Source organism: Bombus terrestris, unplaced genomic scaffold (genome assembly GCF_910591885.1).
Source record: "Bombus terrestris unplaced genomic scaffold, iyBomTerr1.2, whole genome shotgun sequence".
Lineage (NCBI taxonomy): Eukaryota > Metazoa > Arthropoda > Insecta > Hymenoptera > Apidae > Bombus > Bombus terrestris.
Genome location: NW_025963557.1, coordinates 2374859 through 2401039, shown reverse-complemented (window position 1 = coordinate 2401039; position 26181 = coordinate 2374859).

Sequence of the window (26181 nt, the reverse complement as noted above, 5' to 3'; positions counted from 1 at the left end):
AAAGTCATACGTTATAACGTAATGCTACATGACATGATACGTTATAACGTAATACGACATAACCTTGTGCGTTATATCGTAATTCTATATAACGTTGTACGTTATATCGTAATACTACATGACGTCATATGTTATAACGTAATGCTACATGACGGCATACGTTATATCGTAATAATACATAACGTCATACGTTGTAACCTAATACTACATGACGTCATACGTCATAAAGTAACACGATATAACGTTATACGGAATAACGTAATACTACATACCGTCATACGTTATAACGTAATACTACATGACGTCATACGTCATAAAGTAACACAATATAACGTTATTCGCAATAACGTAATACTACATGACGTCATACGTCATAAAGTAATACTACATGACGTCGTACGTCATAAAGTAACACAATATTACGATATTCGTACTAATGTAATACCACATGACCTCATACGTTATAACGTAATGCTCCATAACGTCATACGCTATAACGTAATACTACATGACGTCATACATCAGAAAGTAACACAATATAACGTTATTCGCAATAACGTAATACCACATGACGTCATACGTTAAATCGTAATACTACATTACGCCATACGTTATAACGCAATACTACATGACGTTATACGTTATAAAGTAACACAATATAACGTTATTCGCAATAACGTAATACCACAACACGTCATACGTTATAACGTAATACTCCATAACGTCATACGTTATAACGCAAAAGTATATGACATCATACGTTATAACCTAATACTGCATAACGTCATACGTTATATCGTAATAATACATAACGTCATACGCTTTAACCTAATACTACATGACGTCATACGTAATAAAGTAATACTACATGGCGTCATGCGTCATAAAGTATCACCATATTACGATATTCGTAATAACGTAATACCACATGACCTCATACGTTATAACGTAATACTCCATAACATCATACGTTATAACGTAATACTACGTAACGTCATACGTTATAACGCAAAACTACATGACGTCATACGTTATAAGCTAATACTGCATAACGTCATACGTTATATCGTAATAATACATAACGTCATACGTTGTAACCTAATACTACATGACGTCATACGTCATAAAGTAATACTACATGACGTCATACGTCATGAAGTAATACTACATGACGTCATACGTCATAAAGTAACACAATATTACGATATTCGTAATAACGTAATACCACATGACATCATACGTTATAACGTAATACTCCATAAAGTCATACGTTATAACGTAATGCTACATGACATGATACGTTATAACGTAATACGACATAACATTGTGCGTTATATCGTAATCCTATATAACGTTGTACGTTATATCGTAATACTACATGACGTCATATGTTATAACGTAATGCTACATGACGGCATACGTTATAACGTAATACTACATGACGTCATACGTTATATCGTAATAATACATAACGTCATACGTTATATCGTAATAATACATAACGTCATACGTTGTAACCTAATACTACATGACGTCATACGTCATAAAGTAATACTACATGACGTCATACGTCATAAAGTAACACAATATAACGTTATTCGCAATAACGTAATACCACATGACGTCATACGTCATAAAGTAATACTACATGACGTCGTACGTCATAAAGTAATGCTACATGACGTCGTACGTCATAAAGTAACACAATATTACGATATTCGTACTAATGTAATACCACATGACCTCATACGTTATAACGTAATGCTCCATAACGTCATACGCTATAACGTACTACAACATAACGTCATACTTCATAAAGTAACACTATATAACGTTATACGGAATAACGTAGTACTACATACCGTCATACGTTATAACGTAATACTACATGACGTCATACGTCATAAAGTAACACAATATAACGTTATTCGCAATAACGTAACACCACATGACGTCATACGTTGTATCGTAATACTACATAACATCATAAGTTATAACGCAAAACAACATGACGTCATACGTTATAACCTAATACTGCATAACGTCATACGTTATATCGTAATAATGAATAACGTCATACGTTGTAACCTAACACTACATGACGTCATACGTCATAAAGTAATACTACATGACGTCATACGTCATAAAGTAATACTACATGACGTCATACGTCATAAAGTAATACTACATGACGTCATACGTCATAGAGTAACACAATATTACGATATTCGTAATAACGTAATACCACATGACATCATACGTTATAACGTAATACTCCATAAAGTCATACGATATAACGTAATACAACATGACGTCATACTTCATAAAGTAACACTATATAACGTTATTCGCAATAACGTAATACCACATGACATCATACGTTATAACGTAATACTCCATAAAGTCATACGTTATAACGTAATGCTACATGACATGATACGTTACAACGTAATACGACATAACGTTGTGCGTTATATCGTAATTCTATATAACGTTGTGCGTTATATCGTAATACTACATGACGTCATATGTTATAACGTAATGCTACATGACGGCATAAGTTATAACGCAAAACGACATGACGTCATACGTTATAACCTAATACTGCATAACGTCATACGTTATATCGTAATAATACATAACGTCATACGTTATATCGTAATAATACATAACATCATACGTTGTAACCTAATACAACATAACGTCATACGTCATAAAGTAATACTACATGACGTCATACGTCATAAAGTAACACAATATTACGATATTTGTAATAACGTAATACCACATGACATCATACGTTATAACGTAATACTCCATAAAGTCATACGTTATAACGTAATGCTACATGACATGATACGTTATAACGTAATACGACATAACGTTGTGCGTTATATCGTAATTCTATATAACGTTGTACGTTATATCGTAATACTACATGACGTCATATGTTATAACGTAATGCTACATGACGGCATACGTTATAACGTAATACTACATGACGTCATACGTTATATCGTAATAATACATAACTTCACAGGTTATATCGTAATAATACATAACGTCATACGTTGTAACCTAATACTACATGAGGTCATACGTCATGAAGTAATACTACATGACGTCATACGTCATAAAGTAACACAATATAACGTTATTCGTAATAACGTAATACCACATGACCTCATACGTTATAACGTAATACTACGTAACGTCATACGTTATAACGTAATACTCCATAAAGTCATACGTTATAACGTAATGCTACATGACATGATACGTTATAACGTAATACGACATAACGTTGTGCGTTATATCGTAATTCTATATAACGTTGTACGTTATATCGTAATACTACATGACGTCATATGTTATAACGTAATGCTACATGACGGCATACGTTATAACGCAAAACTACATGACGTCATACGTTATAACCTAATACTGCATAACGTCATACGTTATATCGTAATAATACATAACGTCATACGTTATATCGTAATAATACTAACGTCATACGTTGTAACCTAATACAACATGACGTCATACGTCATAAAGTAATACAACATGACGTCATACGTCATAAAGTAACACAATATTACGATATTTGTAATAACGTAATACCACATGACATCATACGTTATAACGTAATACTCCATAAAGTCATACGTTATAACGTAATGCTACATGACATGATACGTTATAACGTAATACGACATAACGTTGTGCGTTATATCGTAATTCTATATAACGTTGTACGTTATATCGTAATACTACATGACGTCATATGTTATAACGTAATACTACATGACGGCATACGTTATTACGTAATACTACATGACGTCATACGTTATATCGTAATAATACATAACGTCATACGTTATATCGTAATAATACATAACGTCATACGTTGTAACCTAATACTACATGACGTCATACGTCATAAAGTAATACTACATGACGTCATACGTCATTAAGTAATACTACATGACGTCATACGTCATAAAGTAACACGATATAACGTTATACGGAATAACGTAATACTACATATCGTCATACGTTATAACGTAATACTACATGACGCCATACGTCATAAAGTAACACAATATATTCGCAATAACGTAATACCACATGACGTCATACGTTATATCGTAATACTACATAACGCCATACGTTATAACGTAATACTACATGACGTCATACGTTATAAAGTAACACAATATAACGTTATTCGTAATAACGTAATACCACATCACGTCATACGTTATAACGTAATACTACATGACGTCATACTTTATAACGTAACACTATATAACGTTATACGGAATAACGTAATACTACATGACGTCATACGTTATAATGTAACACAATATAACGTTATTCGTAATAACGTAATACCACATCACGTCATACGTTATAACGTAATACTACATGACGTCATACGTTATATCGTAATACTACATAACGTCATACGTTATAACGCAAAACTACATGACGTCATACGTTATATCCTTATACTGCATAACGTCATACGTTATATCGTAATAATACATAACGTCATACGTTGTAACCTAATACTACATGTCGTCATACGTCATAAAGTAACACAATATAACGTTATTCGTAATAAAGTATTACCACATGACGTCATACGTTATAACGTAATACTCCATAACATCATACGTTATAACGTAATACTACGTAACGTCATACGTTATAACCCAATTCTGCATAACGTATTACGTTATATCGTAATAATACATAACGTCATACGTTGTAACGTAATACTACACGACGTCATACGTTATATCGTAATAATACATAACGTCATACGTTGTAACCAAATACTACATGACGTCATACGTCATAAAGTAACACAATATAACGTTATTCGCAATTACGTAACACCACATGACGTCATACGTTATATCGTAATACTACATAACGTCATACGTTATATCGTAATACTACATAACGTCATACGTTATATCGTAATACTACATAACGTCATACGTTATATCGTAATAATACATAACGTCATACGTTGTAATCTAATACTACATGACGTCATACGTAATAAAGTAATACTACATGGCGTCATACGTCATAAAGTATCACAATATTACGATATTCGTAATAACGTAATACCACAAGACCTCATACGTTATAACGTAATACTCCATAACGTCATACGTTATAACGTAATACTACATGACATGATACGTTATAACGTAATACGACATAACGTTGTACGTTATATCGTAATACTACATGACGTCATACGTTATAACGTAGTACTACATGACGTCATACGTTATATCGTAATAATACATAACGTCATACGTTGTAACCTAATACTACATGACATCATACGTCATAAAGTAATACTACATGACGTCATACGTCACAAAGTAATACTACATGACGTCATACGTCATAAAGAAACACAATATTACGATATTCGTAATAACGTAATACCACATGACATCATACGTTATAACGTAATACTCCATAAAGTCATACGTTATAACGTAATACTACACGACGTCATACTTTATAACGTAACACTATATAACGTTATACGGAATAACGTAATACTACATGACGTCATACGTCACAAAGTAATACTACATGACGTCATACGTCATAAAGAAACACAATATTACGATATTCGTAATAACGTAATACCACATGACATCATACGTTATAACGTAATACTCCATAAAGTCATACGTTATAACGTAATACTACACGACGTCATACTTTATAACGTAACACTATATAACGTTATACGGAATAACGTAATACTACATACCGTCATACGTCATAAAGTAATACTACATGACGTCATACGTCATAAAGTAACACAATATTACGATATTCGTACTAATGTAATACCACATGACCTCATACGTTATAACGTAATGCTCCATAACGTCATACGCTATAACGTAATACAACATAACGTCATACTTCATAAAGTAACACTATATAACGTTATACGGAATAACGTAATACTACATACCGTCATACGTTATAACGTAATACTACATGACGTCATACGTCATAAAGTAACACAATATAACGTTATTGGCAATAACGTAACACCACATGACGTCATACGTTGTATCGTAATACTACATAACGTCATAAGTTATAACGCAAAACTACATGACGTCATACGTTATAAGCTAATACTGCATAACGTCATACGTTATATCGTAATAATACATAACGTCATACGTTGTAACCTAATACTACATGACGTCATACGTCATAAAGTAATACTACATGACGTCATACGTCATAAAGTAATACTACATGACGTCATACGTCATAAAGTAACACAATATTACGATATTCGTAATAACGTAATAGCACATGACATCATACGTTATAACGTAATACTCCATAAAGTCATACGTTATAACGTAATGCTACATGACATGATACGTTATAACGTAATACGACATAACGTTGTGCGTTATATCGTAATTCTATATAACGTTGTACGTTATATCGTAATACTACATGACGTCATATGTTATAACGTAATGCTACATGACGGCATACGTTATATCGTAATAATACATAACGTCATACGTTGTAACCTAATACTACATGACGTCATACGTCATAAAGTAATACGACATGACGTCATACGTCATAAAGTAACACGATATAACGTTATACGGAATAACGTAATACTACATACCGTCATACGTTATAACGTAATACTACATGACGTCATACGTCATAAAGTAACACAATATAACGTTATTCGCAATAACGTAACACCACATGACGTCATACGTTGTATCGTAATACTACATAACGTCATAAGTTATAACGCAAAACTACATGACGTCATACGTTATAACCTAATACTGCATAACGTCATACGTTATATCGTAATAATACATAACGTCAAACGCTGTAACCTAATACTACATGACGTCATACGTCATAAAGTAATACTACATGACGTCATACGTCATAAAGTAATACTACATGACGTCATACGTCATAAAGTAACACAATATTACGATATTCGTAATAACGTAATAGCACATGACATCATACGTTATAACGTAATACTCCATAAAGTCAAACGTTATAACGTAATGCTACATGACATGATACGTTATAACGTAATACGACATAACGTTGTGCGTTATATCGTAATTCTATATAACGTTGTACGTTATATCGTAATACTACATGACGTCATATGTTATAACGTAATACTACATGACGGCATACGTTATTACGTAATACTACATGACGTCATACGTTATATCGTAATAATACATAACGTCATACGTTATATCGTAATAATACATAACGTCATACGTTGTAACCTAATACTACATGACGTCATACGTCATAAAGTAATACTACATGACGTCATACGTCATTAAGTAATACTACATGACGTCATACGTCATAAAGTAACACGATATAACGTTATACGGAATAACGTAATACTACATATCGTCATACGTTATAACGTAATACTACATGACGCCATACGTCATAAAGTAACACAATATATTCGCAATAACGTAATACCACATGACGTCATACGTTATATCGTAATACTACATAACGCCATACGTTATAACGTAATACTACATGACGTCATACGTTATAAAGTAACACAATATAACGTTATTCGTAATAACGTAATACCACATCACGTCATACGTTATAACGTAATACTACATGACGTCATACTTTATAACGTAACACTATATAACGTTATACGGAATAACGTAATACTACATGACGTCATACGTTATAATGTAACACAATATAACGTTATTCGTAATAACGTAATACCACATCACGTCATACGTTATAACGTAATACTACATGACGTCATACGTTATATCGTAATACTACATAACGTCATACGTTATAACGCAAAACTACATGACGTCATACGTTATATCCTTATACTGCATAACGTCATACGTTATATCGTAATAATACATAACGTCATACGTTGTAACCTAATACTACATGTCGTCATACGTCATAAAGTAACACAATATAACGTTATTCGTAATAAAGTATTACCACATGACGTCATACGTTATAACGTAATACTCCATAACATCATACGTTATAACGTAATACTACGTAACGTCATACGTTATAACCCAATTCTGCATAACGTATTACGTTATATCGTAATAATACATAACGTCATACGTTGTAACGTAATACTACACGACGTCATACGTTATATCGTAATAATACATAACGTCATACGTTGTAACCAAATACTACATGACGTCATACGTCATAAAGTAACACAATATAACGTTATTCGCAATTACGTAACACCACATGACGTCATACGTTATATCGTAATACTACATAACGTCATACGTTATATCGTAATACTACATAACGTCATACGTTATATCGTAATACTACATAACGTCATACGTTATATCGTAATAATACATAACGTCATACGTTGTAATCTAATACTACATGACGTCATACGTAATAAAGTAATACTACATGGCGTCATACGTCATAAAGTATCACAATATTACGATATTCGTAATAACGTAATACCACAAGACCTCATACGTTATAACGTAATACTCCATAACGTCATACGTTATAACGTAATACTACATGACATGATACGTTATAACGTAATACGACATAACGTTGTACGTTATATCGTAATACTACATGACGTCATACGTTATAACGTAGTACTACATGACGTCATACGTTATATCGTAATAATACATAACGTCATACGTTGTAACCTAATACTACATGACATCATACGTCATAAAGTAATACTACATGACGTCATACGTCACAAAGTAATACTACATGACGTCATACGTCATAAAGAAACACAATATTACGATATTCGTAATAACGTAATACCACATGACATCATACGTTATAACGTAATACTCCATAAAGTCATACGTTATAACGTAATACTACACGACGTCATACTTTATAACGTAACACTATATAACGTTATACGGAATAACGTAATACTACATGACGTCATACGTCACAAAGTAATACTACATGACGTCATACGTCATAAAGAAACACAATATTACGATATTCGTAATAACGTAATACCACATGACATCATACGTTATAACGTAATACTCCATAAAGTCATACGTTATAACGTAATACTACACGACGTCATACTTTATAACGTAACACTATATAACGTTATACGGAATAACGTAATACTACATACCGTCATACGTCATAAAGTAATACTACATGACGTCATACGTCATAAAGTAACACAATATTACGATATTCGTACTAATGTAATACCACATGACCTCATACGTTATAACGTAATGCTCCATAACGTCATACGCTATAACGTAATACAACATAACGTCATACTTCATAAAGTAACACTATATAACGTTATACGGAATAACGTAATACTACATACCGTCATACGTTATAACGTAATACTACATGACGTCATACGTCATAAAGTAACACAATATAACGTTATTCGCAATAACGTAACACCACATGACGTCATACGTTGTATCGTAATACTACATAACGTCATAAGTTATAACGCAAAACTACATGACGTCATACGTTATAAGCTAATACTGCATAACGTCATACGTTATATCGTAATAATACATAACGTCATACGTTGTAACCTAATACTACATGACGTCATACGTCATAAAGTAATACTACATGACGTCATACGTCATAAAGTAATACTACATGACGTCATACGTCATAAAGTAACACAATATTACGATATTCGTAATAACGTAATAGCACATGACATCATACGTTATAACGTAATACTCCATAAAGTCATACGTTATAACGTAATGCTACATGACATGATACGTTATAACGTAATACGACATAACGTTGTGCGTTATATCGTAATTCTATATAACGTTGTACGTTATATCGTAATACTACATGACGTCATATGTTATAACGTAATGCTACATGACGTCATATGTTATAACGTAATGCTACATGACGGCATACGTTATATCGTAATAATACATAACGTCATACGTTGTAACCTAATACTACATGACGTCATACGTCATAAAGTAATACGACATGACGTCATACGTCATAAAGTAACACGATATAACGTTATACGGAATAACGTAATACTACATACCGTCATACGTTATAACGTAATACTACATGACGTCATACGTCATAAAGTAACACAATATAACGTTATTCGCAATAACGTAACACCACATGACGTCATACGTTGTATCGTAATACTACATAACGTCATAAGTTATAACGCAAAACTACATGACGTCATACGTTATAACCTAATACTGCATAACGTCATACGTTATATCGTAATAATACATAACGTCAAACGCTGTAACCTAATACTACATGACGTCATACGTCATAAAGTAATACTACATGACGTCGTACGTCATAAAGTAATACTACATGACGTCATACGTCATAAAGTAACACAATATTACGATATTCGTAATAACGTAATAGCACATGACATCATACGTTATAACGTAATACTCCATAAAGTCAAACGTTATAACGTAATGCTACATGACATGATACGTTATAACGTAATACGACATAACGTTGTGCGTTATATCGTAATTCTATATAACGTTGTACGTTATATCGTAATACTACATGACGTCATATGTTATAACGTAATGCTACATGACGGCATACGTTATATCGTAATAATACATAACGTCATACGTTGTAACCTAATACTACATGACGTGATACGTCATAAAGTAATACTACATGACGTCATACGTCATAAAGTAACACGATATAACGTTATACGGAATAACGTAATACTACATACCGTCATACGTTATAACGCAATACTACATGACGTCATACGTCATAAAGTAACACAATATAACGTTATTCGCAATAACGTAATACCACATGACGTCATACGTCATAAAGTAATACTACATGACGTCGTACGTCATAAAGTAACACAATATTACGATATTCGTACTAATGTAATACCACATGACCTCATACGTTATAACGTAATGCTCCATAACGTCATACGCTATAACGTAATACTACATGACGTCATACATCAGAAAGTAACACAATATAACGTTATTCGCAATAACGTAATACCACATGACGTCATACGTGAAATCGTAATACTACATAACGCCATACGTTATAACGTAATACTACATGACGTCATACGTTATAAAGTAACACAATATAACGTTATTCGCAATAACGTAATACCACAACACGTCATACGTTATAACGTAATACTCCATAACGTCATACGTTATAACGCAAAACTACATGACGTCATACGTTATAACCTAATACTTCATAACGTCATACGTTATATCGTAATAATACATAACGTCATACGTTATAACGCAAAACTACATGACGTCATACGTTATAACCTAATACTTCATAACGTCATACGTTATATCGTAATAATACATAACATCATACGTTGTAACCAAATACAACATAACGTCATACGTCATAAAGTAATACTACATGACGTCATACGTCATAAAGTAACACAATATTACGATATTTGTAATAACATAATACCACATGACATCATACGTTATAACGTAATACTCCATAAAGTCATACGTTATAACGTAATGCTACATGACATGATACGTTATAACGTAATACGACATAACGTTGTGCGTTATATCGTAATTCTATATAACGTTGTACGTTATATCGTAATACTACATGACGTCATATGTTATAACGTAATGCTACATGACGGCATACGTTATAACGTAATACTACATGACGTCATACGTTATATCGTAATAATACATAACTTCATAGGTTATATCGTAATAATACATAACGTCATACGTTGTAACCTAATACTACATGAGGTCATACGTCATGAAGTAATACTACATGACGTCATACGTCATAAAGTAACACAATATAACGTTATTCGTAATAACGTAATACCACATGACCTCATACGTTATAACGTAATACTACGTAACGTCATACGTTATAACGCAAAACTACATGACGTCATACGTTATAACCCAATTCTGCATAACGTATTACGTTATATCGTAATAATACATAACGTCATACGTTATAACGTAATACTACACGACGTCATACGTTATAACGTAACACTACATACGTCATACGTTATAAAGTAACACAGTACAACGTTATTCGCTATACCGTAATGCTACATAACGTCATACATTATAAAGAAATGCTACATCACGTCATACTACATAAGTCATACTACATAAAGTAACACAATATAACGTTATTCGTAATAACGTAATACCACATGACGTCATACGTAATAAAGTAATACTACATGACGTCGTACGTCATAAAATAACACAATATTACGATATTCGTACTAATGTAATACCACATGATGTCATACGTTATAACGTAATGCTCCATAACGTCATACGCTATAACGTAATACAACATAACGTCATACTTCATAAAGTAACACTATATAACGTTATTCGCAATAACGTAATACCACATGACATCATACGTTATAACGTAATACTCCATAAAGTCATACGTTATAACGTAATGCTACATGACATGATACGTTATAACGTAATACGACATAACGTTGTGCGTTATATCGTAATTCTATATAACGTTGTACGTTATATCGTAATACTACATGACGTCATATGTTATATCGTAATGCTACATGACGGCATACGTTATAACGTAATACTACATGACGTCATACGTTATATCGTAATAATACATAACTTCATAGGTTATATCGTAATAATACATAACGTCATACGTTATATCGTAATAATACATAACGTCATACGTTATAACCTAATACTACATGACGTCATACGTCATAAAGTAATACTACATGACGTCGTACGTCATAAAGTAACTCAATATTACGATATTCGTAATAATGTAATACCACATGACCTCACACGTTATAACGTAATACTCCATAACGTCATACGTTATAAAGTAATACAACATAATGTCATACTTCATAAAGTAACACTGTATAACGTTATACGGAATAACGTAATACTACATACCGTCATACGTTATAACGTAATACTACATGACGTCATACGTCATAAAGTAACACAATATAACGTTATTCGCAATAACGTAACACCACATGACGTCATACGTTGTATCGTAATAATACATAACGTCCTACGTTATAACGTAATACTACTCGACGTCATACTTTATAACGTAACACTATATAACGTTATACGGAATAACGTAATACTACATACCGTCATACGTCACAAAGTAATACTACATGACGTCATACGCCATAAAGTAACACAATATTACGATATTCGTACTAATGTAATACCACATGACCTCATATGTTCTAACGTAATGCTCCATAACGTCATACGCTATAACGTAATACAACATAACGTCATACATCATAAAGTAACACTATATAACGTTATACGGAATAACGTAATACTACATACCGTCATACGTTATAACGTAATACTACATGACGTCATACGTCATAAAGTAACACAATATAACGTTATTCGCAATAACGTAACACCACATGACGTCATACGTTGTATCGCAATACTACATAACGTCATAAGTTATAACGCAAAACTACATGACGTCATACGTTATAAGCTAATACTGCATAACGTCATACGTTATATCGTAATAATACATAACGTCATACGTCGTAACCTAATACTACATGACGTCATACGTCATAAAGTAACACAATATAACGTTATTCGTAATAAAGTATTACCACATGACGTCATACGTTATAACGTAATACTCCATAACATCATACGTTATAACGCAAAACTACATGACGTCATACGTTATAACCTAATACTTCATAACGTCATACGTTATATCGTAATAATACATAACGTCATACGTTATAACGTAATACTACACGACGTCATACTTTATAATGTAACACTATATAACGTTATACGGAATAACGCAATACTACATACCGTCATACGTTAAAACGTAATACTATATGACGTCATACGTCATAAAGTGACACAATATAACGTTATTCGCAATAACGTAATACCACATGACGTCATACGTTATATCGTAATAATACATAACGTCATACGTTATAACGCAAAACTACATGACGTCATACGTTATAACCTAATACTGCATAACGTCATACGTTATATCGTAATAATACATAACGTCATACGTTGTAACCTAATACTCCATGACGTCATACGTCATAAAGTAACACAATATAACGTTATTCGTAATAAAGTATTACCACATGACGTCATACGTTATAACGTAATACTCCATAACATCATACGTTATAACGTAATACTACGTAAAGTCATACGTTATAACGCAAAACTACATGACGTCATACGTTATATCGTAATAACACATAACGTCATACGTTGCAACCTAATACTACATGACGTCATACGTCATAAAGTAACACAATATAACGTTATTCGCAATTACGTAACACCACATGACGTCATACGTTATATCGTAATACTACATAACGTCATACGTTATATCGTAATAATACATAACGTCATACGTTATATCGTAATAATACATAACGTCATACGTTGTAACCTAATACTACATGACGTCATACGTCATAAAGTAATACTACATGACGTCACACGTCATAAAGTAACACGATATAACGTTATACGGAATAACGTAATACTACATACCGTCATACGTTATAACGTAATACTACATGACGTCATACGTCATAAAGTATCACAATATAACGTTATTCGCAATAACGTAATACCACATGACGTCATACGTCATAAAGTAATGCTACATGACGTCGTACGTCATAAAGTAACACAATATTACGATATTCGTAATAATGTAATACCACATGACCTCATACGTTATAACGTAATACTCCATAACGTCATACGTTATAACGTAATACAACATAACGTCATACTTCATAAAGTAACACTATATAACGTTATACGGAATAACGTAATACTACATACCGTCATACGTTATAACGTAATACTACATGACGTCATACATAATAAAGTAACACAATATAACGTTATTCGCAATAACGTAATACCACATGACGTCATACGTCATAAAGTAATACTACATGACGTCGTACGTCATAAAGTAACACAATATTACGATATTCGTAATAATGTAATACCACATGACCTCATACGTTATAACGTAATACTCCATAACGTCATACGTTATAACGTAATACAACATAACGTCATACTTCATAAAGTAACACGATATAACGTTATACGGAATAACGTAATACTACATACCGTCATACGTTATATCGTATTACTACATGACGTCATACGTTATAACGTAATACTACATGACATGATACGTTATAACGTAATACGACATAACGTCATACGTTATAACGTAATACTACATGACGTCATACGTTATATCGTAATAATACATAACGTCATACGTTGTAACCTAATACTACATGACGTCATACGTCATAAAGTAATACTACGTGACGTCGTAGGTCATAAAGTAACACAATATTACGATATTCGTAATAATGTAATACCACATGACCTCACACGTTATAACGTAATACTACATAACGTCATTTGTTATAACGCAAAACTACATGACGTCATACGTTATAACGTAATACGACATAACGTTATTCGTAATAACGTAATAACACATGACGTCATACGTTATAACGTAATACTACATAACGTCATACGTTATAACGCAAAACTACATGACGTCATACGTTATAACGTAATACGACATAACGTTGTGCGTTATATCGTAATTCTATATAACGTTGTACGTTATATCGTAATACTACATTACGTCATATGTTATAACGTAATACTACATGACGGCATACGTTATAACGTAATACTACATGACATCATACGTTATATCGTAATAATACATAACGTCATACGTTGTAACCCAATACTACATGACGTCATACGTTATAACGTAATACTACATGACATGATACGTTATAAGGTATTACGACGTAACGTTGTGCGTTATATCGTAATTCTATATAACGTTGTACGTTATATCGTAATACTACATGACGTCATATGTTATAACGTAATACTACATGACGGCATACGTTAGAACGAATTACTACATGACGTCATACGTTATATCGTAATAATACATAACGTCATACGTTATATCGTAATAATACATCACGTCATACGTTATATCGTAATAATACATAACGTCATACGTTGTAACCTAATACAACATGACGTCATACGTCATGAAGTAATACTACATGACGTCATACGTCATAAAGTAACACAATATAACGTTATTCGTAATAACGTAATACCACATGACATCATACGTTATATCGTAATAATACATAACGTCATACGTTGTAACCCAATACTACATGACGTCATACGTTATAACGTAATACTACATGACATGATACGTTATAACGTAATACGACATAACGTTGTGCGTTATATCGTAATTCTATATAACGTTGTACGTTATATCGTAATACTACATTACGTCATATGTTATAACGTAATACTACATGACGGCATACGTTATAACGTAATACTACATGACATCATACGTTATATCGTAATAATACATAACGTCATACGTTGTAACCCAATACTACATGACGTCATACGTTATAACGTAATACTACATGACATGATACGTTATAACGTATTACGACGTAACGTTGTGCGTTATATCGTAATTCTATATAACGTTGTACGTTATATCGTAATACTACATGACGTCATATGTTATAACGTAATACTACATGACGGCATACGTTAGAACGAATTACTACATGACGTCATACGTTATATCGTAATAATACATAACGTCATACGTTATATCGTAATAATACATAACGTCATACGTTGTAACCTAATACAACATGACGTCATACGTCATGAAGTAATACTACATGACGTCATACGTCATAAAGTAACACAATATAACGTTATTCGTAATAACGTAATACCACATGACATCATACGTCATATCGTAATAATACATAACGTCATACGTTGTAACCCAATACTACATGACGTCATACGTTATAACGTAATACTACATGACATGATACGTTATAACGTAATACGACATAACGTTGTGCGTTATATCGTAATACTATATAACGTTGTACGTTATATCGTAATACTACATGACGTCATATGTTATAACGTAATGCTACATGACGGCATACGTTATAACGTAATACTACATGACGTCATACGTTATATCGTAATAATACATAACTTCATAGGTTATATCGTAATAATACATAACGTCATACGTTGTAACCTAATACTACATGAGGTCATAAGTCATGAAGTAATACTACATGACGTCATACGTCATAAAGTAACACAATTTAACGTTATTCGTAATAACGTAATACCACATGACCTCATACGTTATAACGTAATACTACGTAACGTCATACGTTATAACGCAAAACTACATGACCTCATACGTTATAACCCAATTCTGCATAACGTATTACGTTATATCGTAATAATACATAACGTCATACGTTATAACGTAATACTACACGACGTCATACGTTATAACGTAACACTACATAACGTCATACGTTATAAAGTAACACAGTACAACGTTATTCGTTATACCGTAATGCTACATAACGTGATACATTATAAAGAAATGCTACATCACGTCATACTACATAAGTCATACTACATAAAGTAACACAATATAACGTTATTCGTAATAACGTAATACCACATGACGTCATACGTAATAAAGTAATACTACATGACGTCGTACGTCATAAAATAACACAATATTACGATATTCGTACTAATGTAATACCACATGATGTCATACGTTATAACGTAATGCTCCATAACGTCATACGCTATAACGTAATACAACATAACGTCATACTTCATAAAGTAACACAATATAACGTTATTCGCAATAACGTAATACCACATGACATCATACGTTATAACGTAATACTGCATAAAGTCATACGTTATAACGTAATGCTACATGACATGATACGTTATAACGTAATACGACATAACGTTGTGCGTTATATCGTAATTCTATATAACGTTGTACGTTATATCGTAATACTACATGACGTCATATGTTATATCGTAATGCTACATGACGGCATACGTTATAACGTAATACTACATGACGTCATACGTTATATCGTAATAATACATAACTTCATAGGTTATATCGTAATAATACATAACGTCATACGTTATATCGTAATAATACATAACGTCATACGTTGTAACCTAATACTACATGACGTCATACGTCATAAAGTAATACTACATGACGTCGTACGTCATAAAGTAACTCAATATTACGATATTCGTAATAATGTAATACCACATGACCTCACACGTTATAACGTAATACTCCATAACGTCATACGTTATAAAGTAATACAACATAATGTCATACTTCATAAAGTAACACTGTATAACGTTATACGGAATAACGTAATACTACATACCGTCATACGTTATAACGTAATACTACATGACGTCATACGTCATAAAGTAACACAATATAACGTTATTCGCAATAACGTAACACCACATGACGTCATACGTTGTATCGTAATAATACATAACGTCCTACGTTATAACGTAATACTACTCGACGTCATACTTTATAACGTAACACTATATAACGTTATACGGAATAACGTAATACTACATACCGTCATACGTCACAAAGTAATACTACATGACGTCATACGCCATAAAGTAACACAATATTACGATATTCGTACTAATGTAATACCACATGACCTCATATGTTCTAACGTAATGCTCCATAACGTCATACGCTATAACGTAATACAACATAACGTCATACATCATAAAGTAACACTATATAACGTTATACGGAATAACGTAATACTACATACCGTCATACGTTATAACGTAATACTACATGACGTCATACGTCATAAAGTAACACAATATAACGTTATTCGCAATAACGTAACACCACATGACGTCATACGTTGTATCGCAATACTACATAACGTCATAAGTTATAACGCAAAACTACATGACGTCATACGTTATAAGCTAATACTGCATAACGTCATACGTTATATCGTAATAATACATAACGTCATACGTCGTAACCTAATACTACATGACGTCATACGTCATAAAGTAACACAATATAACGTTATTCGTAATAAAGTATTACCACATGACGTCATACGTTATAACGTAATACTCCATAACATCATACGTTATAACGCAAAACTACATGACGTCATACGTTATAACCTAATACTTCATAACGTCATACGTTATATCGTAATAATACATAACGTCATACGTTATAACGTAATACTACACGACGTCATACTTTATAATGTAACACTATATAACGTTATACGGAATAACGCAATACTACATACCGTCATACGTTAAAACGTAATACTATATGACGTCATACGTCATAAAGTGACACAATATAACGTTATTCGCAATAACGTAATACCACATGACGTCATACGTTATATCGTAATAATACATAACGTCATACGTTATAACGCAAAACTACATGACGTCATACGTTATAACCTAATACTGCATAACGTCATACGTTATATCGTAATAATACATAACGTCATACGTTGTAACCTAATACTCCATGACGTCATACGTCATAAAGTAACACAATATAACGTTATTCGTAATAAAGTATTACCACATGACGTCATACGTTATAACGTAATACTCCATAACATCATACGTTATAACGTAATACTACGTAAAGTCATACGTTATAACGCAAAACTACATGACGTCATACGTTATATCGTAATAATACATAACGTCATACGTTGCAACCTAATACTACATGACGTCATACGTCATAAAGTAACACAATATAACGTTATTCGCAATTACGTAACACCACATGACGTCATACGTTATATCGTAATACTACATAACGTCATACGTTATATCGTAATAATACATAACGTCATACGTTATATCGTAATAATACATAACGTCATACGTTGTAACCTAATACTACATGACGTCATACGTCATAAAGTAATACTACATGACGTCACACGTCATAAAGTAACACGATATAACGTTATACGGAATAACGTAATACTACATACCGTCATACGTTATAACGTAATACTACATGACGTCATACGTCATAAAGTATCACAATATAACGTTATTCGCAATAACGTAATACCACATGACGTCATACGTCATAAAGTAATGCTACATGACGTCGTACGTCATAAAGTAACACAATATTACGATATTCGTAATAATGTAATACCACATGACCTCATACGTTATAACGTAATACTCCATAACGTCATACGTTATAACGTAATACAACATAACGTCATACTTCATAAAGTAACACTATATAACGTTATACGGAATAACGTAATACTACATACCGTCATACGTTATAACGTAATACTACATGACGTCATACATAATAAAGTAACACAATATAACGTTATTCGCAATAACGTAATACCACATGACGTCATACGTCATAAAGTAATACTACATGACGTCGTACGTCATAAAGTAACACAATATTACGATATTCGTAATAATGTAATACCACATGACCTCATACGTTATAACGTAATACTCCATAACGTCATACGTTATAACGTAATACAACATAACGTCATACTTCATAAAGTAACACGATATAACGTTATACGGAATAACGTAATACTACATACCGTCATACGTTATATCGTATTACTACATGACGTCATACGTTATAACGTAATACTACATGACATGATACGTTATAACGTAATACGACATAACGTCATACGTTATAACGTAATACTACATGACGTCATACGTTATATCGTAATAATACATAACGTCATACGTTGTAACCTAATACTACATGACGTCATACGTCATAAAGTAATACTACGTGACGTCGTAGGTCATAAAGTAACACAATATTACGATATTCGTAATAATGTAATACCACATGACCTCACACGTTATAACGTAATACTACATAACGTCATTTGTTATAACGCAAAACTACATGACGTCATACGTTATAACGTAATACGACATAACGTTATTCGTAATAACGTAATAACACATGACGTCATACGTTATAACGTAATACTACATAACGTCATACGTTATAACGCAAAACTACATGACGTCATACGTTATAACGTAATACGACATAACGTTGTGCGTTATATCGTAATTCTATATAACGTTGTACGTTATATCGTAATACTACATTACGTCATATGTTATAACGTAATACTACATGACGGCATACGTTATACCGTAATACTACATGACATCATACGTTATATCGTAATAATACATAACGTCATACGTTGTAACCCAATACTACATGACGTCATACGTTATAACGTAATACTACATGACATGATACGTTATAAGGTATTACGACGTAACGTTGTGCGTTATATCGTAATTCTATATAACGTTGTACGTTATATCGTAATACTACATGACGTCATATGTTATAACGTAATACTACATGACGGCATACGTTAGAACGAATTACTACATGACGTCATACGTTATATCGTAATAATACATAACGTCATACGTTATATCGTAATAATACATCACGTCATACGTTATATCGTAATAATACATAACGTCATACGTTGTAACCTAATACAACATGACGTCATACGTCATGAAGTAATACTACATGACGTCATACGTCATAAAGTAACACAATATAACGTTATTCGTAATAACGTAATACCACATGACATCATACGTTATATCGTAATAATACATAACGTCATACGTTGTAACCCAATACTACATGACGTCATACGTTATAACGTAATACTACATGACATGATACGTTATAACGTAATACGACATAACGTTGTGCGTTATATCGTAATTCTATATAACGTTGTACGTTATATCGTAATACTACATTACGTCATATGTTATAACGTAATACTACATGACGGCATACGTTATAACGTAATACTACATGACATCATACGTTATATCGTAATAATACATAACGTCATACGTTGTAACCCAATACTACATGACGTCATACGTTATAACGTAATACTACATGACATGATACGTTATAACGTATTACGACGTAACGTTGTGCGTTATATCGTAATTCTATATAACGTTGTACGTTATATCGTAATACTACATGACGTCATATGTTATAACGTAATACTACATGACGGCATACGTTAGAACGAATTACTACATGACGTCATACGTTATATCGTAATAATACATAACGTCATACGTTATATCGTAATAATACATAACGTCATACGTTGTAACCTAATACAACATGACGTCATACGTCATGAAGTAATACTACATGACGTCATACGTCATAAAGTAACACAATTTAACGTTATTCGTAATAACGTAATACCACATGACCTCATACGTTATAACGTAATACTACGTAACGTCATACGTTATAACGCAAAACTACATGACCTCATACGTTATAACCCAATTCTGCATAACGTATTACGTTATATCGTAATAATACATAACGTCATACGTTATAACGTAATACTACACGACGTCATACGTTATAACGTAACACTACATAACGTCATACGTTATAAAGTAACACAGTACAACGTTATTCGTTATACCGTAATGCTACATAACGTGATACATTATAAAGAAATGCTACATCACGTCATACTACATAAGTCATACTACATAAAGTAACACAATATAACGTTATTCGCAATAACGTAACACCACATGACGTCATACGTTGTATCGCAATACTACATAACGTCATATGTTGTAACCTAATACTACATGACGTCATACGTCATAAAGTAACACAATATAACGTTATTCGTAATAAAGTATTACCACATGACGTCATACGTTATAACGTAATACTCCATAACATCATACGTTATAAAGCAAAATTACATGACGTCATACGTTATAACGTAATACTCCATAACATCATACGTTATAAAGCAAAATTACATGACGTCATACGTTATAACGTAATACTACATGACGTCATACGTTATATCGTAATAATACATAACGTCATACGTTGTAACCTAATACTACATGACGTCATACGTCATAAAGTAATACTACATGACGTCATACGTCATAAAGTAACACAATATAACGTTATTCGCAATAACGTAATACCACATGACGTCATACGTCATAAAGTAATACTACATGACGTCGTACGTCATAAAGTAACACAATATTACGATATTCGTACTAATGTAATACCACATGACCTCATACGTTATAACGTAATGCTCCATAACGTCATACGCTATAACGTAATACTACATGACGTCATACATCAGAAAGTAACACAATATAACGTTATTCGCAATAACGTAATACCACATGACGTCATACGTGAAATCGTAATACTACATAACGCCATACGTTATAACGTAATACTACATGACGTCATACGTTATAAAGTAACACAATATAACGTTATTCGCAATAACGTAATACCACAACACGTCATACGTTATAACGTAATACTCCATAACGTCATACGTTATAACGCAAAAGTATATGACATCATACGTTATAACCTAATACTGCATAACGTCATACGTTATATCGTAATAATACATAACGTCATACGCTATAACCTAATACTACATGACGTCATACGTAATAAAGTAATACTACATGGCGTCATGCGTCATAAAGTATCACAATATTACGATATTCGTAATAACGTAATACCACATGACCTCATACGTTATAACGTAATACTCCATAACATCATACGTTATAACGTAATACTACGTAACGTCATACGTTATAACGCAAAACTACATGACGTCATACGTTATAACCCAATTCTGCATAACGTATTACGTTATATCGTAATAATACATAACGTCATACGTTATAACGTAATACTACACGACGTCATACGTTATAACGTAACACTACATAACGTCATACGTTATAAAGTAACACAGTACAGCGTTATTCGTTATACCGTAATGCTACATAACGTCATACATTATAAAGAAATGCTACATCACGTCATACTACATAAGTCATACTACATAAAGTAACACAATATAACGTTATTCGTAATAACGTAATACCACATGACGTCATACGTCATAAAGTAATACTACATGACGTCGTACGTCATAAAGTAACACAATATTACGATATTCGTACTAATGTAATACCACATGACCTCATACGTTATAACGTAATGCTCCATAACGTCATACGCTATAACGTAATACAACATAACGTCATACTTCATAAAGTAACACTATATAACGTTATTCGCAATAACGTAATACCACATGACATCATACGTTATAACGTAATACTCCATAAAGTCATACGTTATAACGTAATGCTACATGACATGATACGTTATAACGTAATACGACATAACGTTGTGCGTTATATCGTAATTCTATATAACGTTGTACGTTATATCGTAATACTACATGACGTCATATGTTATAACGTAATGCTACATGACGGCATACGTTATAACGCAAAACTACATGACGTCATTCGTTATAACCTAATACTGCATAACGTCATACGTTATATCGTAATAATACATAACGTCATACGTTATATCGTAATAATACATAACATCATACGTTGTAACCAAATACAACATAACGTCATACGTCATAAAGTAATACTACATGACGTCATACGTCATAAAGTAACACAATATTACGATATTTGTAATAACATAATACCACATGACATCATACGTTATAACGTAATACTCCATAAAGTCATACGTTATAACGTAATGCTACATGACATGATACGTTATAACGTAATACGACATAACGTTGTGCGTTATATCGTAATTCTATATAACGTTGTACGTTATATCGTAATACTACATGACGTCATATGTTATAACGTAATACTACATGACGGCATACGTTAGAACGAATTACTACATGACGTCATACGTTATATCGTAATAATACATAACGTCATACGTTGTAACCCAATACTACATGACGTCATACGTTATAACGTAATACTACATGACATGATACGTTATAACGTATTACGACGTAACGTTGTGCGTTATATCGTAATTCTATATAACGTTGTACGTTATATCGTAATACTACATGACGTCATATGTTATAACGTAATACTACATGACGGCATACGTTAGAACGAATTACTACATGACGTCATACGTTATATCGTAATAATACATAACGTCATACGTTATATCGTAATAATACATAACGTCATACGTTATATCGTAATAATAAATAACGTCATACGTTGTAACCTAATACAACATGACGTCATACGTCATGAAGTAATACTACATGACGTCATACGTCATAAAGTAACACAATATAACGTTATTCGTAATAACGTAATACCACATGACATCATACGTTATATCGTAATAATACATAACGTCATACGTTGTAACCCAATACTACATGACGTCATACGTTATAACGTAATACTACATGACATGATACGTTATAACGTAATACGACATAACGTTGTGCGTTATATCGTAATTCTATATAACGTTGTACGTTATATCGTAATACTACATTACGTCATATGTTATAACGTAATACTACATGACGGCATACGTTATAACGTAATACTACATGACATCATACGTTATATCGTAATAATACATAACGTCATACGTTGTAACCCAATACTACATGACGTCATACGTTATAACGTAATACTACATGACATGATACGTTATAACGTATTACGACGTAACGTTGTGCGTTATATCGTAATTCTATATAACGTTGTACGTTATATCGTAATACTACATGACGTCATATGTTATAACGTAATACTACATGACGGCATACGTTAGAACGAATTACTACATGACGTCATACGTTATATCGTAATAATACATAACGTCATACGTTATATCGTAATAATACATAACGTCATACGTTATATCGTAATAATACATAACGTCATACGTTGTAACCTAATACAACATGACGTCATACGTCATGAAGTAATACTACATGACGTCATA